The sequence below is a fragment of the Lithobates pipiens genome, unplaced genomic scaffold (genome assembly GCF_037356315.1).
Source record: "Lithobates pipiens isolate NorthernLeopardFrog02 unplaced genomic scaffold, aLitPip1_a1.2 Scaffold_3, whole genome shotgun sequence".
Lineage (NCBI taxonomy): Eukaryota > Metazoa > Chordata > Amphibia > Anura > Ranidae > Lithobates > Lithobates pipiens.
In genome coordinates, this window is record NW_027507790.1 from 179,688,653 (window position 1) to 179,714,633 (window position 25,981).

General features: G+C 42.7%; 1 pseudogene; it reads left to right on the forward strand.

The window, feature by feature from the left end:
* The first annotated feature begins 1,753 nt into the window (after positions 1 to 1,753).
* LOC143941252 (uncharacterized) lies at positions 1,754 to 24,824 on the forward strand (annotated as a pseudogene).
* Positions 24,825 to 25,981: the final 1,157 nt, after the last annotated feature.

Here is a 25,981-nt window from a genome sequence, read left to right on the forward strand (position 1 = left end):
AGGGCTGTAAATGCAGTATCCTTAGTCACCTGGTCTGCTTCCATGTGTGTTTTAAAGTTAATGTGGCTACCTCAGCAAGAACTTGGAAGGCTGAAAACAGCCGATCAAATTAACTTAGCATGCTTGATTGGTTTACTTGCCGAAGTAAAAACAAACTTCTGGCCCTTCAAATGGAAACAAAAGCTCTCTCTATCTCGACTATCTATATAAATATACACAATTTTTATAGCTCACAGGCTTTGCTAAAACATGGAGCTCTGCTTCTTGAGCTGGGGGAAAGGATCCAATGACTCTAAATACAGAGTATCCTTCTGGGTGATAAACTGCATCCTCAATATAAAACTGGGAATAACTCTACATAAAATGTAATATCTGGGTCTTCAGGGAGTGTGTCCTCCACTGAGCTCACAGCAGCTGATTCCTACATCATCAATTTAACACATGTGGCTTCCTTTGTCTCCAGCTTCCTCCAATAGAGGCAATAAGGTTGATTCAAATATACACATTTTTCATTGTTAGATTTGTGCATAAACAAAACAAATTCATATGTTGAACCTTTCATAAGACACACATTTAGTTAGCTGTATGTTTGCTGCGCAGAATGTGGGACCATTAAAAATTTAATATTTGACCAAAATAATGTCTGTAACTTTGTGTAATAGCACCTTTGCATAAAGTTACAGCTCTAATATGTTGGGATGAACCCTTCATTACTGGGTCCAGCTTGCATAACTAGAAAACAAGCCATTGTAATATATCATGCTGTTTGTATAAGAACTCCAGTTTCATGTTTCAAAAAGACAATTTTTTTCCTGGCAATATTATAATAAATGATAACGATACCCTGCGGTCATTCAGAGATGTCCATAAATCCAAAATATTCTTCTGCTCATACTACTGCACTTACAAGGAAAAGGGGCACATCATTTCACCATCCACACCTTCTGCTTTTTATTTAAAAAATAAATATAAACAAAAGGACCAACAATTTGTATGATGGACCAGAAAGCACTCAGCCACATCAAAAACTATAATATAACTGGCTGCAGGTGGCATCTATCCCAACAGGGTGTGTGGACTTGATGTGATGGATCTGTTATAAACGGCGTGGGCGACAGAAGCGGATGCAGGCTTTAGATCACTCCGCACACTTACCAGCACAGTACCGGGATGGTGGAGACATAACCCATGGTCACCCGATCAACAGGTAAGACCTACGGCGGCATTTCCTACCTGCCTCGTGGGTCAGCCAGAGGATCCAAGATGGCGACCGGCACAAGCTCCATCCAAGCAGGGAAGGGGCAGCAGCAGCCAAAGTCACAGCGGAACAGGGGACAGCCATCCACCCAAGGATCACTATGCATGGGCTCCCCCACAGCCATCCAACCCTCAGGTGAGCCGACAGACCATCCCTGTCCATCACTCAGCCCTGCCAGATCCCTGTCACAGGCTTCTATACCATATCAAAGCCCTGCTTCCCCTGCTTTAGAAAAAGATATAGCAGATATATTTATCAGCCAGACCAGTGGCCAAAATATAGACCTTGACAGTCCTGAGGGATACCCAGACCCTTTGCCTGAACCACTGCCATACACTCCAGATAATATACGCTTTGCAGACATGTTGAAAAAGGAAGCCACCTCTAAATTTAACTTCTGACCTGAAACATGATTTTCAGAATTTGGAATGTTGTTTAGACAGTATTGAATCCAAAGTTGATGACACTGTCCTCAGAGTAACCCAGAACTCTACCATGATTACTGAACTCCACGATTGTCTGGAAGAAGCTTACACTAGGATTGACGATCTTGAAAATCATGCCAGCCGGTACAATTTATGTATCCGTGGTTTACCAGAAATGGTTAAAGATATCATTTCTATCACTTCTTTCCTGATGCAGTCCGCTATCCCAGAAACTGATGAAACCCACAAGGAGATTAATCGCTTTCACAGGGCCCTAGTTCCTCTGAAACCAGACAGACCTCCCCGAGACGTGATTGTTAAGCCTCACTTCTTCAGGGTCAAGGTAGCAGTCATGCGATATGCCAGGGAACACCCAGATCTAGAAGTTGAAGGTTATAAAATGCAAGTCTTGCAGACATTTCCCAAGCTACCATTCAAAAAAGAAGAGCATGTAAACCATTGCTTTCCCCCCTGATTCAACGCAACATTCGCTATTGCTGGAACTATCCTTTCTGTTTACAATTCACATATAACAAGGAAGATGTGATCTTAGCTGGTGACTCTAATCTTGCGTTAGACCATACACTGAACAAATCTCACTTGTCTCAACTTCAGTCCCCTCCCAAAAAAAAGCTGAAAATTTGCTCAGCTGTTACCTCATCATGACCTGGTTGATGCTTAGAGGAAGGCCAACCCTACCGCTCAAGACTATTCCCACTTTTGTAGGGCCCATAATCGTTATTCCCATATCGATCATGTATTTTTCCTCTCGGGACTATTTCACAAATTGACTGCGGCTAAGATAGTGTCGACTCCTTGGTCTGACCATGACCCTGTGGTACTTATGTTTTCTAACCTAACTATCAAGTTGGCTAAATCCCACTGGAAGCTAAATAAGTCTATACTTAGTAACGAATCTCACTGCTTAGACATTATTACTCACCTTAACGCTTAATCAGAAGCAGAAGATACCAATCCTGCCATTAATTGGGCAGCACACAAAGCTTCAATACAATGATTCTTGATTCAGTTGGCATCCAGACTCCAAAATGCTTGCAATGAAATGATCCTGATCAAAATGAAGGAATACGAAACCCTAGCTACCCAACATAAACGTTCCCCACAGCCAGACTTATTGCTCAAGCTTGAACAGGCTCATACAGAACTCAATATTTGCCTCACTACGAAAACGGAGAAATGTCTACACTGGCCTAATCATACATTTTTTACCTGGTGTGACTGACCGGGCTCATTGCTGGCACATAAACTTACCCCTAAACACACATACCACTCTCCCGAAAATTAGACTCCCAGGGGCCAATCTCTCCCAAAACCCTCAAAAGATTCTTCGTGAATTTCAAGATTTCTATTCTAACCTATATACCCCAGCCCAGGGCTGCGTGTCTACTTCTATCTGCAATTTCCTACATACTTTATCTCTACCACCTCTCACGGGATCTCATAGGGAACATATAACCCATTATATGTGAAGAAATACACAATACTGTTAAAATGTTGTCTTTACATAAATAACCTGGCCCTGATGGCCTCCCCAATATTTATTATAAAACGTTTTCTGAACAACTGGCTCCTCATATGGCTCTCTATTTTAATTCCTTGCGAGATGGTGGACAAGCACCTATAGACAAAAATAGGTCTTACATCAGTGTCATACCTAAACCAAATATAGACTCCACTGATCGTTGATTAATTGTGATCTCAAAATCCTAACGAAAATCTTAGATTTGCATCTCGGTGCCTTTCTACCACAGTATATTCATAAAGACCAATCTGGCTTTATAAACCAACACAAACGCTAGACCAGATTCGCCAATCTATAACTTTGATTTCTGCAGTTCATTCTAAATGGGATGCTCCTTGGTTTAGGGAACTGTTACTACTTTCATTGGACCTTCGTAAGGCCTTTGATAGCTTGAACTGGGACTACTTATTTACCATTTTAGAGGCCTTCGATTTGGTTCTACCTTTATCTCTTTACTAAAAACACTATATAGCAATCCGTCAGCCCAGGTCTCCATTCGAGGTTATAGATCACTTTTATTCCCTATTAGACATGGGATAAGACAGGGCTGCCCACTTTCCCCATTACTCTTTGCATTAGCAATTGACCCCTTAGCTGTCGCGATTTAATCGCACCCTAAAATACATTGAGTACGTTGTGGACAACAGGAGCACAAATGTTCTCTGTTTCCTGACGACGTCCTTATGTATGTCACTAACCCTGAAATCACTCTACAACTGCTAACTGTTTCACCAATTTTCCCAACTTTTTAAATACTCAGAAAACTATGGCTCTTAATATTTCTTTGGCCCCCTCGACGGAACGGAAATTACAAACTACCTATGACTTTCAATGGGCATCAAACTCCCTTCCATATCAAGGCATCCAACTGACATCTTCGATTAACACTCTGTACCGGGCTAACTATCCTTCACTCTTTCGCTGGCTCCAGTAAGATCTTCAACGATGGGCAGACTATCCCTTATCTTGGTTTGGTAGAATCAGTTCTATTAAGATGATATTTCTACCCAGGATACTTTATTTTAGAACTTTACCAATTGCAGTCCTGAGGCAAGATCTACGACTACAATCGGATGTTCTCCGTTTTATCTGGGGAGAACATGCGTCAGAGGGGCGGAGTCACCGGGTGGCCCTGCCCTCCGTTATAAAAGAACTGTCAGAAGAAGAGAAGCGTCACACAGCGGGAGCCTCCCATTGCACGGAGCGACCCAAAAACGAACAAGAGACGCAGTGGAGGAAGATGCCGGATGAGAACACCGGAGCAGGAAAAAGCGGATCGGAGGAAGAAGATTGAGGCAGAAACCGAAGGATGAAGGAAGGAAGAAGACCAGAAGAAGACCAGAAGAAAGAAAATGAAAGAAGACTTTAATAAAGGACTTGTCAAAGGCCGTCTCCTGTCAATTTTAACACTTTTTTTGGTGAAATGGTACTTTTGTACCCCTTTACCATTTCACACAAGGGGGAGGCCGGGATCTGAGGATCCCCTTGTTAAAGGGGGGGCTTCCAGTTTCCGATAAGCCCCCCACCCGCAGACCCCCATGACCACCGGCCAGGGTTGTGGGAATGAGGCCCTTGTCCTCATCAACATGGGGACAAGGTGCATTGAGGGGCTACCCCCAAAGTATCCTCCCAATTTTGAGGGCATGTGGCCTGGTACGGTTCAGGAGGGGGGGTGCTCTCTCGTCCCCCCTCTTTTCCTGTGGCCTGCCAGGTTGCGTGCTGGGTTAAGGGTCTGGTATGGGTTTTGAGGGGGACCCCCAGGCTATTTATTTTTATTTTTTTGGCACTGGGTTCCCCTTAATATCCATACCAGACCTGAAGGGCCTGGTATGCTCTTGAAGGGGAACCCTTGCCGTTTTTTTTTTTTTTTACATTAAAGTCGTGTTGTAAGTCGCGCTGTGATTCACACTCAAGTCATGTCCAAGTTGCCTCCCAAAGTCGTGCTGGAAGTCGCGTTGCCCCTGTGTGAATGAATGAATGAAATACTTATATAGCGCACAATGCGAACTGAATCGCCTCTAGGCGCTGTGGCGAGCTTTGATCATCTGCTAAAAGAGGAAGGTCTTGAGTTTTTTCCTAAAAGCCAGGTGATTTTCTTCCAGGCGGATGTTGATTGGTAGAGCATTCCATAGCCGAGGCCCTTGGACAGCGAATCTCCGATCACCCTTGGATTTATACCGGGCTTTGGGCACGAGGAGGAGGTTTTTGTTGGCTGATCGAAGACTGCGGTTTGGTGTGTAATGATTTATTTTCTCCATTTGGTATTGCGGAGCTTCTCTATGCACGCATTTGTGGGTGAGGCAAAGGGTCTTGAACGTGATCCGATTTTTTACGGTTAGCCAATGTAAGCTCCTCAGTGAAGGAGAAATGGATTCCCAGGGTTTTTTTTCCTGTTATCAGCCTTGCCGCCATGTTTTGGATCAGTTGTAATCGCGCAAGTTGATATTGTGGTAATCCTATATAAAGCGAGTTTGCGTAGTCCAGTCGTGAATTAATGATTGTTCCAACTGCCACTGCTTTGTCATTCTTTGGGATAAAAGGGATGAGTCTGCGAAGCATGCGTAGCAGATGGTGAGATCGACTGACTACAGATCCTATTTGCGCATCCATTGACATTGGTGCATCTAAAATAACCCCGAGACTCTTCGCTTTGGTCTTTGGGGAGATAGTCTGCCCAAAGACGGTTGGTGGAGACCAGGAGGTTTTGGTTGCGGGATTATGATTTGGGTGTAAGATAAGAAGCTCTGTCTTTGATTGGTTCAGCTGGAGGGAGTTGGTGGTCATCCAGTCCTCTATTGATTTGAGGCAGTTTTCAAGTTGTTGTTGGTTATCTTTTTTTCCATTGATCCGGAAATAAAGTTGCGTGTCGTCAGCGTAAGAGTGGAAGCAGAGATCTGAGCATCTGATGATTTGAAGGAGTGGGCGAATGTAAATGTTGAAGAGAACGGGTGACAACGGAGAGCCTTGTGTGAATGAATGGACTGTTATGATACAAGTTCAATAGACACAGATTGTTATTGTCAGTCACGTCAAATCTCCTATCTGTATCGAACTGTGTCAAAATGAAAATAACGCATTTATTTATGTCGGATCTTTTGTTTTTCGGATTCTGTGCTTTTGTTAACGTTTGTCAAAACGATAACGAAAATACCTGAAATTCGGATAAAAATGCATTCGGATGAAAACGAATGCACATGTCTACTGTTTACCAGATATCCTTAGCCCTTGTACACACGGTCAGACATTCTGACGGGAAATGTCCGATCGGACCACGTTGTCGTATAATTCGACCATGTGTGGGCTTCATCTGACTTTTTCCGTCGCAATGTCTGACCAACAAAGTTTGAGAGCTGGATATAAAAAAAATTCCGAAAACACGATCCGATCTGACTTTGTGGAGAATTCCGATCGGACAAAGTGCCACACATGCTCAGAACAAATTCCTAGACCAAAGCTATTGGCTACTAGCCTGAACGTAGTCCCGTCGTAATGAACGAACGTCATTACGTTTTGAACGCTCAGATTTTCCGACAACTTTGTCCGACCGTGTGTATGCAACACCAGTTTCGGACAAAATCAGTCGGAAAAAATGTGACGGATTTTGTTGTCAGAATGTCCGACCGTGTGTACAAGGGCTCAGAGATATAGGATGACTTGAAAGTTCATACGATTCCATAGTTTCATAGTTAGTAAGGTTGAATAAAGACACCAGTCCATCCAGTTCAACCTGAGTGAGTGTCTACCCCTATCCCTGTACATTGCACACTCACATTGGTCCCTACCCTCAAGGAGCCCACAATCTAAGGTCCATTCATATACTAAGGCCAATTTTGGACAGAAGCCAATTAACCTACCTGCATGTCTTTGGAGTGTGGGAGGAAACCGGAGTACCCAGAGGAAACCCACGCAGGCACAGGGAGAGCATGCAAACTCCAGGCAGGTAGTGTCATGGTTGGGATTCGAACCAGCAACCCTTTTTACTGCTAGGTGACAGTGCTAACCACTACACCACTGTGCCGCCCATGTTGAGATTTACAGAAAAGGGCACAAGGGAACCACCGCCTCCTCCCTCCCCCCTTTTTTTTTTATCTTCTCCCTTCCCCTCCTCTTCCCCTTCCCCATCCCTCTCTTATGGTTCCTACACTATACCTTTTCCCAGTACTATAACCATTTACAGTAGTACAAATCTAAGTGGCTCATTGGGATTCTACATAGTCCCTAAAGAATTAGAAACATATTTCATGACCTAGCCACTAACAACTTTTATCCTTAGTTCATCTGTCAACCTCACCAATACTTCCACCAAATATACTTTGTTTCTCAGTTTAATGTTTTTAGGTGTTGTATTTCTGCATTTCCTGATGGAAGGACACTCAGATGCTTATGCTTAATGTCACATTTATAAGTTTTACTGTTTGTTGAATGTACTTTGTATGACATTGTCTTGTTACTTGAATAATAAAATAAAAAATATTGAAAGTAAAATTGTATTTATTATTACTCTCACATCATGGGCCGCACATCAAGTTATTATCAGACCTCAAGATTTCATTTTTGTAGAAAAGGGTCTTGTGTATCCCATCTATCTTGGCTTTGTTAAATATTATGGCAGCTGTATTGCAATTAACAACCTCATATTGATATTCATATGATATTTGCATCCAATGTATTGTAATGCCATACTTCACTTATTGTACCTTCTATGATCAGACGGACAGCCATAGTGCTCATCCCATCTTCCCTCTCTGACAACATATAAAGTATTCAGTTTTTTACTCTAATTTCTCTGTTTCTTGACTTTACTAGTTGTAGTGCCTGACCCCAAATTCATCCCACAACTTAACATCAAAATGTCCCTTTCTGTCTAGTGTTAATTGTTGCCCTTGATCCAGCCTGCTCACATAGCTGTTTCTCTAGCTGTTTACTCTGCTTGATTCTTAGTCCCTGTGGACTTTTGTAACCCAGTTACCCATTGAGGATCCCTCTCCATTTTAACCATTAATCTAGGGGCTCAGTATAGGCGGAACAGCACCTTCGGTTCATATATAGCGCTCCTCTTGCACTGGGAATTTTTGAGGGTCTCTTACCCTTCATTCCCTTAATTCAATGCCCATAATGACTGGCCAGTCTTCTCTACATGTGCCTATACCCCATTTCCTCTAAACTACTTTATCTAGCAGATGTACTACATATACCTGTGAACAGCACTATTCTTCCCTTTCTTATCTATAACGCCGATGGACAATAGACAGTGACAACTTAACCTATAACCACCAAACAATACAGTTCGATTAAGGGGAGTAAAACGGGTACCCTTTGCCCCAAAAATGCCTTACTGATCAAAGAAGTCTGATAACTCAAATGTAAGCAAAAGGCTTACTTCAGCCGGCTGATTATCAGAAATTCCCGGATCGTCTCAAGCTCCTCGTTTTGGATTCTCAGGGTCACCTGCAAAACCCCTCCTAGGCAAAGCTAGCCACTTGACACATTTTATAGATAGGCAACTCCTATCCTCATATTGATTAGTGGTTCCAAATTAATAACTACTGCAGTAGGTAACAGACACAGAAGATACGCTCAGCATCTTTCCAAATAACTGTTCTGCTTATTATGACATAATTGAAGGTTTTTATACACATGATTAAGTAGGTATCACATTAATATTACAATTGTACATTTATGGTAACAAGGAGCGTAACATAGGCAGGCTAATTCTAATCAGGACTCAAAGGAATGCAAACATGTACTGAAAACTAGCAGTGTGCAATACATACAAAATAGAACACAATTATATACAGAACTTACACATTTCCATTAAGGGCTCACACTTGCAATAAAACCCAGCAGTTGATCAACATTTTTACCCCCCCCCCTTAATTGCTTCCCCTTTTCCTGCTAAGAAAGCAGCTGAAGGTGTACGCTTACCCTGCCCGCAATGCTTTGAATGGGGCCACCCTGCCACCTTGCATGGTTGAAAAGCAGTTATCCTGTATTTCTGGGGGTTAAAGTAAGTGGTGAGGAGGTGAAATAGCACCTGTCAAATGCTCTCTGAAGAACAACCCAAACAAATGTTGATTTTTATATATATATATATATATATATATATATATAGAGCAAAGCAAGTTTAAAATAAAATGCCCCAAACGTGGAAAAAATGTGCATGTATTACAGAGCTGTGCTGTACTTTGTCCTGAGATGCACTTGAAGCATCAGAATATTCACATCTAATTATTATTTTGTGGTGTGCTTTAGACAGCTCATTTCTCATAAACAAGTAGGGGAACTGGAGGATCACTTCCATAAGTAAATGTCCCTTTAGTATTCAATGGACAAACATCTAACAAAAATAATGAGTAATGACACAAAATAACATAGACCACAAGAAAGTCTTCTACGATGAGACTTTCATCTACAGCCAGTTCCTCATAACTTAGTTTTCTTTTGTAGTAAAAAGTTGGCATAAGAGGTGTTCTGTCATATCGTCTATGTTTACATACATATGACCAGGGCCAGCACCAGCAATGGGCAGGTCAGACAGCTGCCTAGGGCGCCAGTGTATGGCGGGTGGCAAAATCCGGATCCCCAGGCACTCGCAGGGGATTCAGATTTATTTATTTTTATTGGAAGAAACAACTTTGTTAAGAGAGCGTACACGGTACAAATGTCGGTATACAAATGGGGATTCTGCTTTTTAAAATACCTGTCTGTCCATCCAGCAGCTAAACTAAAACGTCCACCCTGCGCTCCATAGAAGAGAAGGGCGCAGCATGGAGGCCTTAGTTTGCCAGCGGGGATTGGGGTGCGGAGTGCACGGGCTGCAGAGGAGCGGTGGGGCTTGGCAGGCACAGCTCTCCTGGCGGAGGTGTTCCCTGTACTGTGGCCGGACACCAGGCTCTCCCCTCTGTCTGATCTCCACTGTCTCCGTTCTGTCCTCAGGTAAGGGGGGGCTGTGTGTGTGTGTTTGTTTGTTTGTATAGATCACATGTCACCAATCTACTCAGAGAATATTGGACTGCTCATGAGAGCACCTGTCTATATACTACTTTAGCCTGTCCATATACCTACAGATCATGGCTGGTGTGAAAAAGTGAGCCATTGCTGCCACTATTTTTCTTTAGGCTGGGTTCAGAGCAGGGGTGGACTGACAACTCATGGGGCTCCTGGGCAACAGGAGATCAAGGGGCCACGCTCAAGACACACACACACACACACACACACACACACACACACACACACACACACACACACACACAAAGCCCCACTCCCCCAGCTTGCACTGCTTGGATGCCTCAATTCTGGGTCAAACCTGAGATAAACAGTGGGGAGCAGAGCATGAGGGGTCAAGCAAGCACGTTACACAGGGGGCAGCAGGGCAGAGCATGGGGGAAGCATTTCAAAGTATAGAAGTCAGTAGGTCAGAGCACAGGGGGTCAGAAGGGCACAATATGTGTGTGTGGAGGGCACATTACAGTATGGGGTCACACCAGGGCACATTACAGGTTAGGGGGGGGCACAGTAGGACACATTACATGGGGCAGCAGGGTAAATTATAGGGCACATTACATGGGGGGAGGCAGAGGGGCACAGCAGGGTGCAATATAGGGCACAGCAGAGAACGTTATGGGTAATATTACATGATCGCACATAATGGGACACATCGGAGTATATTACATGAGGGCACATTAAGGGGCACAGCAGAGTACATTAGGTGGGATAACATGTTCTATTATGGGGCATATTATGAGGCATAGTGCATATTGCATGAGGGCAAGAGGATACATTATGTGTTACAGCAGGGGATATTACATGGGGCAAGAGGGTACAGTATGGTGCACACAGAAGCGCACAGAAATTGCATCACGAGGCACACAGTAGGGCACATCACATGGCACACAGCAGGATACGGGGCACATCATGGGGCATACAGTAGGGCTCAGGACACATCACAAGGCACACAGGAGGAAACTGGGCACACAGTGGGACACATAGTAGGGCATGGGGCGCACAGTAGGTCAAGGACACATCACAGGGCACACCATGGGGGGGGGGGGATGTGACACACAGCAGGGCATGGGGGCAGGCAGCAGGGCCGTTCATTCAGCCATTGTTGCACAACTAGGTTGGCTCGGAGCACAGTGATCTACGCCCCAAGCCCACCCTTATTTTGAAACCCTTTAGAGCCCTTGGCTCTAATCACATGCTTCAAACACCCCCCCCCCCCATTTGGAATACTTGATCCAGCCCCCTTTATGTAGATCAGGGGGCTGGACGCATAAATGCGGGGGGCTGTGCTTTTGGCAGAAACTGCAGCAGGAATCGGGAGACTCCTGCCACTGTCATTGAACCAGTGCTAGTTGCCGTGCGAAGGCTGTCTTAAAGGGATGCCGGGGCTGGACAGAGAGGGGGTTAATATGTTTTGTGTACAGTTTATTAATGGATGGATATTAATATATGCACTGACCATATGTATTAATGATTAATACTAATAAAAATATCATTTGGAACAAGTTGTAAATGCCACTTTTTAAGGGATACATGAGAGTAATATCAAACTACCAATTACAAACCTTTTTATGACTGTATTTTATCAGCCAGCCACAATTTGCTTTGTGGAAGGTCCTATTCCTTAACCCATGTATTTCTTCTCCTGGGTTTTAGTGACGAATGAGAAGTGAATCCACTTACACTGTTTCTTCCATCCAGCTGGGGCCCATCACACTCTTCCTCATCCCAACCCACTTTCATGGGACAGCAGGCAGGACCCCATAAACAACTTAAATAAAAACACACAAACCATGGGTTGGCTAAATATTTTGGCGGTGGCCATTTATTATTGGTTTTAAATACAACTAGAATAGATACTAATAAATACATTCAAATAAACGCAACTAAAGACAACCTAGTCACCACAGCTGTAGAAGACATCTTTATGAACTTAATATTTTCCCAACAGACAGGTGGGACTAAACCCATCTATCATCAACACCATGCACCACCCGTGTAAATCTATGTTGAAAATGTCAAACCCAATGTTCGATAAATGAATCCCATAATCTCTGTATAAGCCGGGTAAACCTTCTGATTGTACATGCCTAAAGAACAGGATCCCTAAAGCCTTCAACCATCCTGTTTACCCTCTTGCTAATTTTTACTACAGGTGGCAGAGAGGAGTTTCAAGCCACCTCAATCTTGGCACAACCTCGGAAAAAATAATCACTGCATCACAGTTGAAAATTGTATTTCTAATAAATAAAAAAACAAAAGTTTATTTGACCACTGTCATTGCCCCCCAGATGAACCTATCAATATCTAGAGAGGGCAAATATTGGTGCAGCCTACCTATTTAAAAAAAAATAAAAATGGGTTGAACCACCCCATACCTCTACCACTCCAAAAATGGTTACAGTTTAATGGGCCAAGACCTAAATTTTCAAAGTATACCCTTACTCTGATAATCCATACCATTCCGGCATTACCTGAATCAAGTTAAATTGAAGAATTAGGACGAATGTATAACAAATAAATATCCAATTCCACCTACCCACCTTTTTATTTACTTGTTTTACTATCTGGAACAAACTCCAAATCTCTGAGGGCAGCAAAGAATGTAATGAAAAAAACTGCTTTAAACAAGATTGACTCAAAGGAAGAAAAACATACCTGGCTGGTTGCAGAACAGAGCTTAATAAGTATATTTGGAGCACAGATCGAAGGAGCTACAGAATTTTTTATGCTGGCAGTTATTAACACTAAAGAAGGTACCATAGACGTGGACAGGATATCCCCACCTGGTCCACATCTGGAAGCAATTGGAAGAATCTGTCCATCTGCAATCGAGATGGATGTCCACCAGATCATTATTTTTGACAGCTATACAGGCATACCCCATTTTAAGAACACAATGGGACCAGAGCATGTATGTAAAACAAAAATGTACTTAAAGTGAAGCAATGCCTTTTTTCACTTCTAGGGGGTCAGGGGCTGTAGTTGGGGGATCAGGGCCTATAGTGGAGGGCCATGGGCTAGAGTGAGGGGGTCAGGCAGTAAAGTTTATAGTACTGTATATTACTGTACAGTAATCCATTTACAATTAGGCAGTAGCTCTGGGCTGGCTGAGGGGCAAGTCTGGGATGGCTGGCGGGCAACTCTGGGTTGGCTTGGGGGAACTTTGCCTCTTCACTTGCGGCCTCTTCATTCGTGACAACTCCAGGTGGCAGCTCCGCCTCTTCCAAGCCATACTGCGGCTGTGGAGGATGTCTGTACTTGCAAAGTATTTTACGTACACTTGCAGGTATGTAAAGTGAGTGTACTTACAGCGGGGTATGCCTGTATGAGTAGCCTTAATCCAAATGTTCACATATCGTAACAAAATGAAGACCGGCGGAGACTTGGACGTTAAGCAGTTAATGCCGTATAACACACCTTTGTTATCTGTTCCAATAAGAATGCACTTGTTCCTAATGATGGGAAACCATTCTAGTAAAACAATGTTGAATAAATAACCTCTTGCCTGCCAGCTGGGGCTCCAGCTGTCCACGTACCAATGGGTCTGCCAAATTGCAGCAAAGCCACCGGAGCAAGCTGAATCAGTAAAAAGGAAAAAATCCTTGTCTAAAATAAACTCCTTTTGCCAAACTGCTTTACTGTTGAAATGCGTAAGAAGTTGCAACCAAACTAATAAATCTTCCTGCATATCACGTGAGACTCTAACATGGGAAAAGGGGGATTTTAATCCAGAAAGTGCTAAATATAACCACCAAAATTTTACCAAAAGGCATTATTCTAGTGGCAAAAACGAACGGGCCTAAAAGGGACTGCATTTCTTTCAAACAGACCTTCTTCTTATGAATGATGAGCAGTAAAATAGTTTTTATCCACAGAATCTTTTCTTCAGGTAACCTAAAGTCCATCTGAAAGGTAACAATGGTGATACCCAAAAATTCCAGACAGGTAGAAAGTGGGGCTGTTATTTCATGATCTAATGGGATCCAAAGCTGGACACAAATTTTAAAGGTCTCTAATAAAATGGAACAATCAAAGAAAGAGATGAAGAAAATGACTCTAATGAAAATAAAAATTACCTGCAAAGAAAATACCCAATGAGTTAAAACATAAGGGAAGAAATGGCAAAAGCTGATTTAATGTCAGTCTTTGCCAGAAGGGCTCCTTTACCCAGTTGTCTTAGTTTGATCAGCGCATCCTTGAAAGAAGCGTAAGTGATGTTGGGCTATCCTCAGTTTGATCATTAAAGCGGTAGTAAACTGTAAAACCTTGCAAGGTAAAGGCATAATGGGCTAGTATGCATTGCATACTAGCCCATTATGAAATACTTTCCTTCGAACAAAGACCATCTGTGGTGCACTTCCATCTTCAGCCAGTCTTCCTTCAGGGTTCTCATGCTCCGGCCATCTGATTGGCCATACAGCAATGACATCACTCCGCGCATGTGCGTGGGAATTAACCACTACAGATCCGCGCTATTGCCAAATGACGGCATTAGCGCGGACCTACATTTCCGGGACTACGTCTATTGACGTGGTCCCGGTTACGAGCGGCCTGCGCGCCCCCTGAGGGGCGCTCGCGGCGCGCTCTGTGATCGGCGAGTCCGTGAGACTCGCCTGATCACCGATCCGTGTAAGGGGTCGATCCCGACCCCTTATCACGTGATCAGCTGTCAGCCAATGACAGCTGATCATGTGATAGAACGGAGCCGGTAATCGGCTATTATTCCTCCTCGCGCTGACAGCGCGAGGAGAGAAAAAAATAGCCGATCGCCAGCGGCCGTGATCGGGACATCAGTCCCGATCACGGCCATCAATACAAGGGACCACCTGCCTGTGCCCACCTGCCTCCCGCAGTGCCATCCTGAAATAAAATAAAAGCAAAAGTAAGTGCCCCCCGTCAGTGCCCACAGTGCCACCCACAGTGCCACCCCACAGTGCCACCCACAGTGCCACCCAATCTGCCTCAAAGGTGCTGCACCCCAGTGCCGCCCATCAGTCCCCAGCAGTGCCGCCCATCTGTGCCCAGCAGTGCCGCCCATCAGTGCCCAGCAGTGCCACCTATCAGAGCCACCTATCAGTGCCACCTATCAGTGCCCATCAGTCCCATCTATCTGTGGTACCTATCAGTGCCCATCCGTGCCACCCATCCGTGCCACTTATCCGTGCCACCCATCCGTGCCATCTTATCTGTGCCCATCTTTGCCCATCAGTGCCGCCTTATCTGTGCCCATCGGTGCCGCCTTATCTGTGCCTATTAGTGCCGCCTTAACTATGCCTATCAGTGCCCACCGGTGCAGCCCATCAGTGCCCACCAATGCAGCCCATCAGTGCCCACCAATGCAGCCTATCAGTGCCGCCTAATCAGCGCACTTCAATGAAGGAGAAAAATGACCTGTTTGCAAAATTTTATAACAAACTATTAAAACATGATTTTTTTTTTTTTGCATCTTTTTTTGTTTGTTTAGCAAAAAATAAAACTCCGAGCTGTAACTAAATACCACCAAAAGAAAGCTCTATTTGTGGGAAAAAAATGATAAAAATTTCATTTGGGTACAGTGTTGTATGACCGCGTAATTGTCACTCAAAGTGCATCAGCGCTGAAAGCTGAAAATTGGTCTGGGACTGAGGGGGGTTTAAGTGCCCAGTAAGCAAGTGGTTAAGGACTGCGGTGCGGGGCCCTGACTGGACAGCACGAGTATGCCATCCCTTCAGAGCACATGCGCCGGTGACATCACCGGCTGCATGTAGTGTGAATATCTTGCAAACTGTGCAGGATTAGCAGATATTCAAAATACCTACAGGTAAGCCGCCTTAAAATCTGGGTAAGAAAAAAACATCCCTGAATCTACTACAAGCTGATCCTTGGATAAACCTGCAACCATGGGCACAGGTCTTGCCATTTCACTGGGGTTGACACCTTTTGAAATAACCTCTCTACCTTGCTGCTGATTTGCTGTAGACATTTTCTTGAATGAGCTCCCGCACAGAAGTCACATTCATACCTATACTTGCAGGAGTTTGGCCACCTACAATGTCCATCATTACAATTGAAGCATACACCTTTTATATAGACAGATATGGAGTTGGGTGGAACACTGGCTCACTGCTTGGAATAAGAGGACCTTTGTGGGAGAAAAAGGTTCAGCCATTGGCTAACATCCTTTAACCACTTGCCGACCACCCGCCGTCATTATATGTCGGTTGTTTGAAGAGGAATATCGTTGTTATGGCAGCAGCTAGCTGCCGTATCCTCTTCTTCAGTGGGCAGTCGGCTTTCAGATAAAGTGGTCTCTGTCGCCACAAGATGACTTTTATCAGTGGTTGGAGATGCCCCCCCTCTCGCTGTGCTCCAGTTCCCCCCTGCCGCTTACTGGAGCCATCAGTAGCGGTGGAGGCGATCGGATACTTTTCAGTCTGTGGTATGGAGCTGACTAAGTGGAAGGTGGCCCCTGCTCGGCTCCATACCATTGCAGGGTGGAAGCAATGTCAAAACATCACTTCTGCCCATGGCTTTTTTCTTTTTTTTTTTTATTGCATTTTAGTGTAAATATGAGATCTGAGGTTCTGTCATGCTTTTTTCTATTACAAGAGATGTTTACATTCCTTGTAAAATGGAATAAAAGTGACACCATTTTTTGTGTAAAAATAAAAAGTGAAATAAGAAAAAAAAAAAATTAAAATTTTTTAACGCAGCCCCGTCCCACCGAACTCGCATGCAGAAGTGAACGCATATACGAAAATGGTGTTCAAACCACACATGTGATTTTCTAGCAAAAAAAACAACTGATTTTAACTCGTAAATGCCAAATCTCAAAACGAGGATCTGTCCTTAAGTGGTTAGCCCCCATTTTAAAGTAGGGTGGACAGAGAATTTTTGATGAAAGGATTAGTTTTAAGAAAACTAAGCAGTGCCACCGAAATTTTTGTATGCCTCAAGGATAATGTCCACGAGTTGTAAAAGTTTGGAACTCTTCTCCAGAAATTTCTCACACATAACGATAGAAAACAAAAGGCCTCAAGCCAATTATTAAAAGACCTGGCTACAGGCCTTCTCCTGTCATCCTCGGACTTGTATCCTCCTTCTCTGACTTGGAAATAAATTCCACAAACTCCCCCTCGCCAAATCTTTTCCTTGGTAGCCAGAGAAAGGTGGTATCTTTAAAGAATTCAAAGAGACTTGAGCAACATTAGCACAAGAGACACTAGAAGGCACCCAAATCTCAGCAGCAGCATTATCAACAGGCATACCGACGCTAGCTGAAATAACTTTAGCCTGATTAGCATTAGAATGTAATTCCCTAACCAACCTAACTAAAAGTTCAGAAATGTTAGTCAAAATGGAAAGTGAGCGCGACTCACCAGCACTGTGTTGCTGTGGTAATGATTCTGCACAGAAGGGGGGCAGATCATCAGGATAAAGCTGCCTTATGCCCTTTACACACGACCGGTCAGAATAAACTCTGAAGGCTTTCCCGACGGAGTTCCAACGGAATTCTGCTCAAGCTGTCTTGCATACAAACGGTCACACCAAAGTCTGACCGTCAAGAACGTGTGATGTACAACAAGTACGACGGGATTAGAAAACAGAAGTTCAATAGTCAGTATCCAATAGCTTCCGTCTCGTACTTGCTTCAGAGCATGTGTCTTTTTTGGTACATCGAAACAGCATACAGACGAGCGGTTTTCCCGATAGGAATTGGTTCTGTTGGGAAAATATAGAACATGTTCTCTTTCTAGGTCCGTCAGTATTTTCGACGTAAAAGTCTGATGGGGCATACACACGGACGGAATATACGATGAAAAGCTCCCGTCTGACTTTTTCTGTCAGAAATTCCGCTCGTGTGTACACTGCATTACAGATTGATGAGTGAAGCAGGCGGGAGGGAATGTCTGTTGCTGCTGTGCCGGTCCTGACATCCGGCAGAGTCCTCTGTTGCCCCAGCTGGTCTTCTCCCCGGAGGTCATTGTGATATAGCCCATCTCCAGTAGCCTAGGGCTGCGTGGTGGGGACTGCTCAGCACTTCTAGCTGAAGCCGTGCTAGGCTAAGAGGGGGCTTCACATCTGTCTGCCCACTGTGCATGTGACCCATGAATGGTCCTGCAGTCTCTTGGGACTTTTGATGTGTCCCAAGGAGGAGAGGAAGTGGGTACCTGTCATAATCAGATACCCGCTACCCCACCAAAAAAACACATTCCAAATATGGGAGAGGAAGGGGGAGGGATTATATTAAAGGTTTGATTTTTTTCAAATTAAAATAATAAACATGTTATAAATACTTGCCCTGTTCAATCCTCCTCAGGTCCCCTGACAGCGCTCCAGGCTCCCCCTTTACCCCGCCGAGTGTCACAATAGAATGTCGCTTGCTATGGGGGCACTTATGCATGCTCGTATATGCTGGATATAGGCAATACACTATAAGTTACCAGAGTTGTAGCCACCAATAAGTCCATGTTTAAGTGTAACAAAAGTCTTTAAGTGTTACAAATAGTAAGCTAGTAGTGCAGAGGTAGTCTATAGCTGTCCTTCAATGATTCTGTAACAAAGCTAGTATGACACTGACCAGGATGTATTGCTAAATCGAAATGGAAAATAGCTTCAAGATAGAGACAAGAGAAAGTGTCTCCGTGGTAGGGAGCTATAAGGAGGTATTGGGGGGGGGGGGGGGTGGTAGTGGTACACACTGGAGTCACTCAAGCCAGAACCATAAGACCTAGTGCCTATAGGGAGGAATCACTTGCTATGGGCATCGATAGATAGATGTACTATATCCACAGAGCCAGTGGCGACTCTAGGAACAATATATAGGGGGTCACATAACACAGTCAAAACTGGGGGGGGGGAGACTAATCATTTTCACCACTAAATCATACCACTAAAAAAAAACAAAATAAGTATACATAAATAAGATTAAAAAATACGTGAGTAATGCAGTGTGCAATGATACCTTTTTATTGTACTAATCTAACACTTAAAAGACAAGTTTTTAAAAGTTTTCTTTTCTTCCTCGGGTATTGCTACAGACCTGAAAAAGAGAGGAAAACTCTCAAAAGCTTTTCTTTATAGAAAAAAAGAAGGGGGTTGCAGGGACATACCCTGCTACTACTGGACTTTAATGGCATACTTAGAGATGAGGATAAATTAAATAAAAAAATCAATTTTCTTTTCTTTTACAATTTTTTTTTTTTTTTTTTTTTTAATTCATGACGACTTGAACATACAACATAGTATAAGAACATGAAGAAATTATGCTTCAATATGATATAATGAACCTCCTGACATCTTCTAGTATACTTAGAATTTATAAGCTTGAGGTGTTCAGGCTGCTTAATCGTTCAGGGGTCGACATGTTTCGCTAAATTGTGTAGCTCCTTGAAGACCCGTAGGTTGAGCATCATACTGACAACACACAGCAGAATGTGAAAGGCATCGGAAAACATCTGTGGGGTGGACACAGGGGCTATTAGCTCCTTTCAGGTAACTTGAGGCTTGTAGGCTTAATAGTAAGCCAAGAACTTTTAAATCCATGATTTATGATTAAACTCCCAGTGTTTTGTATTAGATATATATAGCTGTTATGTAGCATTTAAGACACCAGGGGGAGCTGTATACCAAATGAATTCTCATGAACTCCATGTAATATAAAGGTATCTGGTCCAAAAATTGTCCTCAAAAGAAAAAAGAGAAATAGCCAGCCACTGTGTGTCCTCCTGCAAGGCACATAGGATGGTGCTGCCAGTTTAAAGCAATTTCAGCAAACACCAAGACTATGTAAACAATTCCCTATGTTAAAGCCGAGCTCCACTCAAAAGGGAAAGCTCTGCTTGTATGCTTCCTCCCCCTCTGCTCCTAATTTTGGCAAAAAAATTACAACTTCAAAGAACTTGCGATATCTCTTGACTGTCTACTTTCCAAAAAGGGGTCATTTGGGGGATATCTTTACTGTTCTGACATTTTTGAGACTCAAGAAGTGAGATAAGCTTTACAATACTGTAAGGATTGATCAATTCTCAAAAATATATACAGACTAAATAATATACACATATTTTTGTTATTTTCACCAAAGAAATGTAGCAAAATAGATTTTGGCCTAAATTTATGAAGAAAGATTATTTATTTCCAAAATTTATAGCAAAAACGAAGAAAAAACATTTTTTTCAAAAGTATATTTTTTTCATTTATTTAGCAAAAAATGAAAAACCCAGCGGTCATTAAATACCACCAAAACAAAGTTCTAGTTGTGTGAACAAAATCATAAAAATGTAGTTTGGGTACAGTGTTACATGTGCAATTGTCATTCAAAGTACAACAGCGCTGGAAGCCTGGGCAGTAAGGGGGTAAAAGTGACCTGTATTGAAGTAGTTAAAGTGTGGTTAAAAAAAAAAGGATCCTGCTCCTTTAAAACATGTTCTATGACACAGTGCTTGTCCTGTGTCATTTGGCCCCCTGTAACACCTAAAAAACATGGCTGATCCTGACAGTTTCTCCCCATCCCTCTGTAAACTGACCACGGTGTATTTTGGCTGCTGAGCCCTAACACCGTGGTCAGTTTACATGCCTCTGTCATCAGCAGCCTGCTACATATTTTTGGTAAAAAATCGCCATAAGCGGTTATTGATTGGTTTGTGCAAAAGTTATAGCGTCTACAAAATAGGGGTTAGTTTCATTTTTATTATTCATTTTTTTTACTAGTAATGGTGGCAAGCTGTGATTTTTATTGGGACTGTGACATTATGGCGGACACGTCGGACAATTTTGTCACATTTTGGGACCATTGTCATTTTACAGTGATCAGTGATATAAAATTGCACTGATTACTGTAAAAATGACACTGGCAGTGAAGGTTAACCACTAGCTGGTTAGGAAGGGGTTAAGTGTGTACTAGGCAGTGATTCTAACTGTCAGGGGGAGGGGTTGTGTCTGACACATCACTGATCATAGCTCTCGATCACAGGGAGCTATGATCAGTGACAGTGTCACTAGGCAAAACGGGGGAGATGTTTGTTTACATAGCATCTCCCCGTTCTTCCTCTCCGTGACCACACGGCGGCAAATTCAAAGGTATGTGCCTGTACATCCATTTGCCCAGCCATGCCATTTTGCTGACGTAAATGTACATGCGGCGGTCGGCAAGTGGTTAACAACCACTTTAAGTGCAACAAAAGTCTGTAAGTGGTACAAATAGTAAGCTAGTAATTAGAGAGTAATTCATAGCTGTCCTTCAAGGTTTCTGTAAATAAGTTAGTAAGGGCTCATTTACACGTGTCTGAATACTATGTGTTTATGCAGCATTTCTTGATAATTTATAAAAGCCTCATAACTGCATAGCTCCCAACTGTCCCTGATTTTGAGCACTGTCCCTCTGTCCCTCTTTCCCCCTCATTTGTCCCTCATTTTGGTCTAATCTATTAAGTTGTATATAAAATGTACTTTTTATCTTTCAAAAAGTGTTTTCCAGTCCTAAACCTTTCATCTGAATTCTAAATTGCTGCATTTGTCAATTTTAAAAACCAATATAAAGGAATAGTAGTGGTAAAAAAATAGTCCATTGTGCATTTAATTAACTCTTTTTTTTTGCTTGATTCTCCTTTAAGGGGGTATGACGGGGGGGGGGGGGGGGGGGCGTGTCCTATGCCTACATACATTTGCTAGTAGGTGTCCCTCATTCCCATTTCAAAATGTTGGGAAGTATGTAACTGTGCAGCACCGCCTGCCATGAATATTACAATGGGTACCACACAGTGCTGTTCACACAGAAGCAGCAGCATTGTGTCATTTTACAAATTAGACAGCATGTCGATTTCATGAGGTATCAACGCTTGTCAACCGCTTCCATTGATTTCTGTGGTGATGCCCTATAACCTCACCTTAACAGCACCTATAGCATTTATGAAGTGGTAGCTGGGCATTGGGGCAGAGATAGTGTAGGCTCCTGTATCCCAGAATGCACTGTGAAATTATAGAGAACTAGGACAGAACAGCTCCAGTCACTTCCTGGTTGTACAGAACAGCTGGTAACTCCATTTGCTTCTGGGTGCAGAGAAAGCATCAAGACAGCCAGCAATACTGACAGTGCCAGGTAGGAGCAGAGGCTCTGACCATTATTATCAGAGGTAAAGCATTTTGTGTCAGCAAAAGACCTCAGTGTTGGTACATGGAAGAGACAGTGTCAGCAAGAGTCATGCTATAGCCAAAAGACATAGATAATTTCCTCTACATCACTTACCATTTAACCAGGTACCCACTGCCCTATTTTATTGCTACAGGGTGGTCGCACTGTGAAGGATCGCATATATGTGCGTGTGTGTATATATATATATATATATATATATATATATATATATATATATATATATATATATAATGTGACCTGCATGAGAGAGTGAGAGCGATAACACCAAATTTAACACCTGCTCCCCATTCACACCTGAGATCTTGTAACACTAACGAGTCACATGATACCGGGGAGGGAAAATGGCTAATTGGGCCCAATTTGGACATTTTCACTTAGGGGCGTACTCACTTTTGTTGCCAGCGGTTTAGACATTAATGGCTGCGTGTTGAGTTATTTTAAGGTAGACAGCAAATTGACACTGTTATACAAGCTATTTACATTGCAGCAAAGTGTAATATCTTCAGTGTTATCACATGAAAAGATATAATAAAATATTTACAAAAACCTGTGGGGTGTACTCACTTTTGTGAGATACTTTATTACATTGCTATAGGCAAGCATTTTACTGAATGAAACTGATTAATTCAGTCTGTTTTGGTACAGATGGGCTGTGATTGGTCCTGTCTATACCATGTGATCAAATTTCCCAATCACAGCTAGCAATACATTTGTACACATTGGATGGCTTGAAAGGAAGATCAGTCAACAGCTGTGTCTCGTGCACATGGCCGGTGATAGATAGCGCCACTATGTGGCCCTGTAGCCACGTAATGGCACACCCTGACAGGATGTGATATGACATCCAGTCAAGATGGGACAGCACCTGCCTGCCCATCATTTGTTTATAGGTCCAGCGATGTTGTACGTGAAACTTGGCTGAATGGAACTCTCTCTCCTCATTGGCTGAGAGAGTCAAAGTCAGTGAGCCAATGAGAAGAAAAAAGACACAGGGAGCTGCAGCTCGGCTCGAGTGCCGCCATAGCAAGCGTCTTGCTTTGGGGGGCACTCGACAGGAGGGAGGGGTCAGGAAAACTGAAGAGGGACCCGAGAAGAGGAGAATCCGTGCTGCTCTGGGCAAAACCAACTGCACAGAGCAGAAAAGTATAACATGATTATTATTTTTAAGAAAAAAAAAGAGACTTTAGTATCAATTTAAGTATACTTAAAAGAAAAGAATTTGGGACTTTGAATGAGGCACATAAAATATGTGCCTCCATCTCTTTTTTTATGTTAGTAGGAAAGGGGGGTGGTATTTGGGACTTGAATGAGGCACATACAGTGCCTTGAAAAAATATTCATACCCCTTGAAATTTTTCATATTTTGTCATGTTACAAAATTAATCTCAGTATATAATACAGCTGTTCTGTGAAGCCCTCCAAGGTTTTTTAGAGAACCTTAGGCCTGATTCACACCTATGCATTTTTAGTGCTTTTTGCATTTTGCAGATTTGTACTACAGTCCATCTAACATGGTTTCCTATGGAACACAAATCTGCAAAATGCTCTAAAAATGCATATGTTTGAATCAGGCCTAAGTGAACAAACAGCATCGTGAAGGCCAAGGCACACACCAGACAGGACAGGGATAAAGTTGTGGGGAAGTTTAAAGCAGGGTTAGGTTATATAAAAATATCCCAAGATTTGAACATTTCACAGAGCACTGTTCAATCCATCATCCGAAAATGGAAAGAGTATGGCACAACTGCAAACCTACCAAGACATGGCCGTCCACCTAAACTGACAGGCCTGGCAAGGAGAGCATTAATCAGAGAAGCAGCCAAGAGGCCCATGGTAACTCTGGAGGGGCTGCAGAGATCCACAACTCAGGTGGGAGAATCTATCCACAGGCCAACGATTAGTCGTGCTATCCACAAATCTGGCCTTTATGGAAGAGAATTTATGGCAAGAAGAAAGCCATTGTTGAAAAAAAGCCATAAGAAGTCCCATTTGAAGTTTGCAAGAAGCCATATGGGGGACACAGCAAACATGTGGAAGAAGGTACTCTGGTCAGATGAGATCAAAATTTAACTTTTTGTCCTAAAATCAAAATGCTATGTGTGGCGGAAAACTAACACTGCACATCCAGCTGAACATCCCTCCCCCACTGTGAAACATGGTGGTGGCAGCATCATGTTGTGGGGATGCTTTTCTTCAGCAGGGACAGGGAAGCGGGTCAGAGTTGATGGGAAGATGGATGGAGCCAAATACAGAAAAATCTTAGAAGAAAACCTGTTATGCCGCACACACATGATCAGAGCTTTTTCCGACCAAAATTACGATAGTGTGTACGTGGCATCAGAGTCTGCAAAAGCCTTGTGACTGGCACGGAGGTTCACCTTCCAGCAGGACAATGACCCTAAACATACAGCCAGAGCTACAATAGAATGGTTTAGATCAAAGCATATTCATAAGTTAACATAAATACAGTACTAAAATCAGCGCTTTATAGTACTGTATTTATGTTAACCTCTCTCCAGAAGTTCTTTCAGCTGCACTGGATGCTCAATGAAATTGCATTTTTGATTTGATTCTGACAGGACGATGCTTTAGATATGATTTGATATGATATGAATTTAGCCATCGAACCTCTAGCAGAACATATACGATCTGACACAAAACTATCTGGTATAAAAATTGGGCAAATAGATAATAAAATAAGTCTGTTCGCAGATGACATAGTGCTTATAGTGTCTGATCCTATTTCATCTCTCCCGAATCTCCAAAATATACTAACGACATATGGAGCAGCATCATATTATAAAATCAATGAAACCAAGTCTCATATTTTAGACCTAGGATTAGACAACACAACCAGGCAGTTATTGTCTAATAAATACCCCTACCACTGGAAAGACGAGGGGATTTCTTACTTAGGAATCACTCTCACTAACAAAACAAAACAGTTATTTAAAACAAACTTTTTACCACTTAAGAAACATTTTGAAACAGATCTAAAAACACTTAGTAAATTCGAATTTACATGGGCTGGTCGCCTGGCAGCTTTCAAAATGATGACCTTACCAAAATTATTATATCAACTCAGGTCCCTTCCAATATGTATCCCTAAATACTACTTTAAATCCTTACAAAGCAGTTTGGGAAAATATCTATGGAATGGCAAAAAATCCCGTTGCGCATACCATATACTAATTAAACATAGAAATATAGGTGGTGCGACCGTAACTGATCTACAGGATTATTATGACGCAACTCTTTTGACCCAATTGCAAGAATGGTTCTTGCCCACTCCTAAAACTTTATGGGGACAAATTGAGAAAGACATCACACGACAGCCTAATATGCAATTCTGGTTACTTAGTAGGAAAATTAAGTCCACAATTACAGCTCAATACCCACCAACGGTGAAAGCGACGCTACACTCTTGGCAGAGAATCATCACATACAAATGGGATAAAACTCCAATCACGGTGTTAAACCTTACTCTAACAATCATACCAACATTAATTCCTGGCATACAAATACACGACTGGAATTTGGGTCAGGATATCAAACTTGGTTCCTTCTTCCAACAGGGCTCATTAAAGTATTTTTCTCAGTTAAGTAATGAATTACAGCTT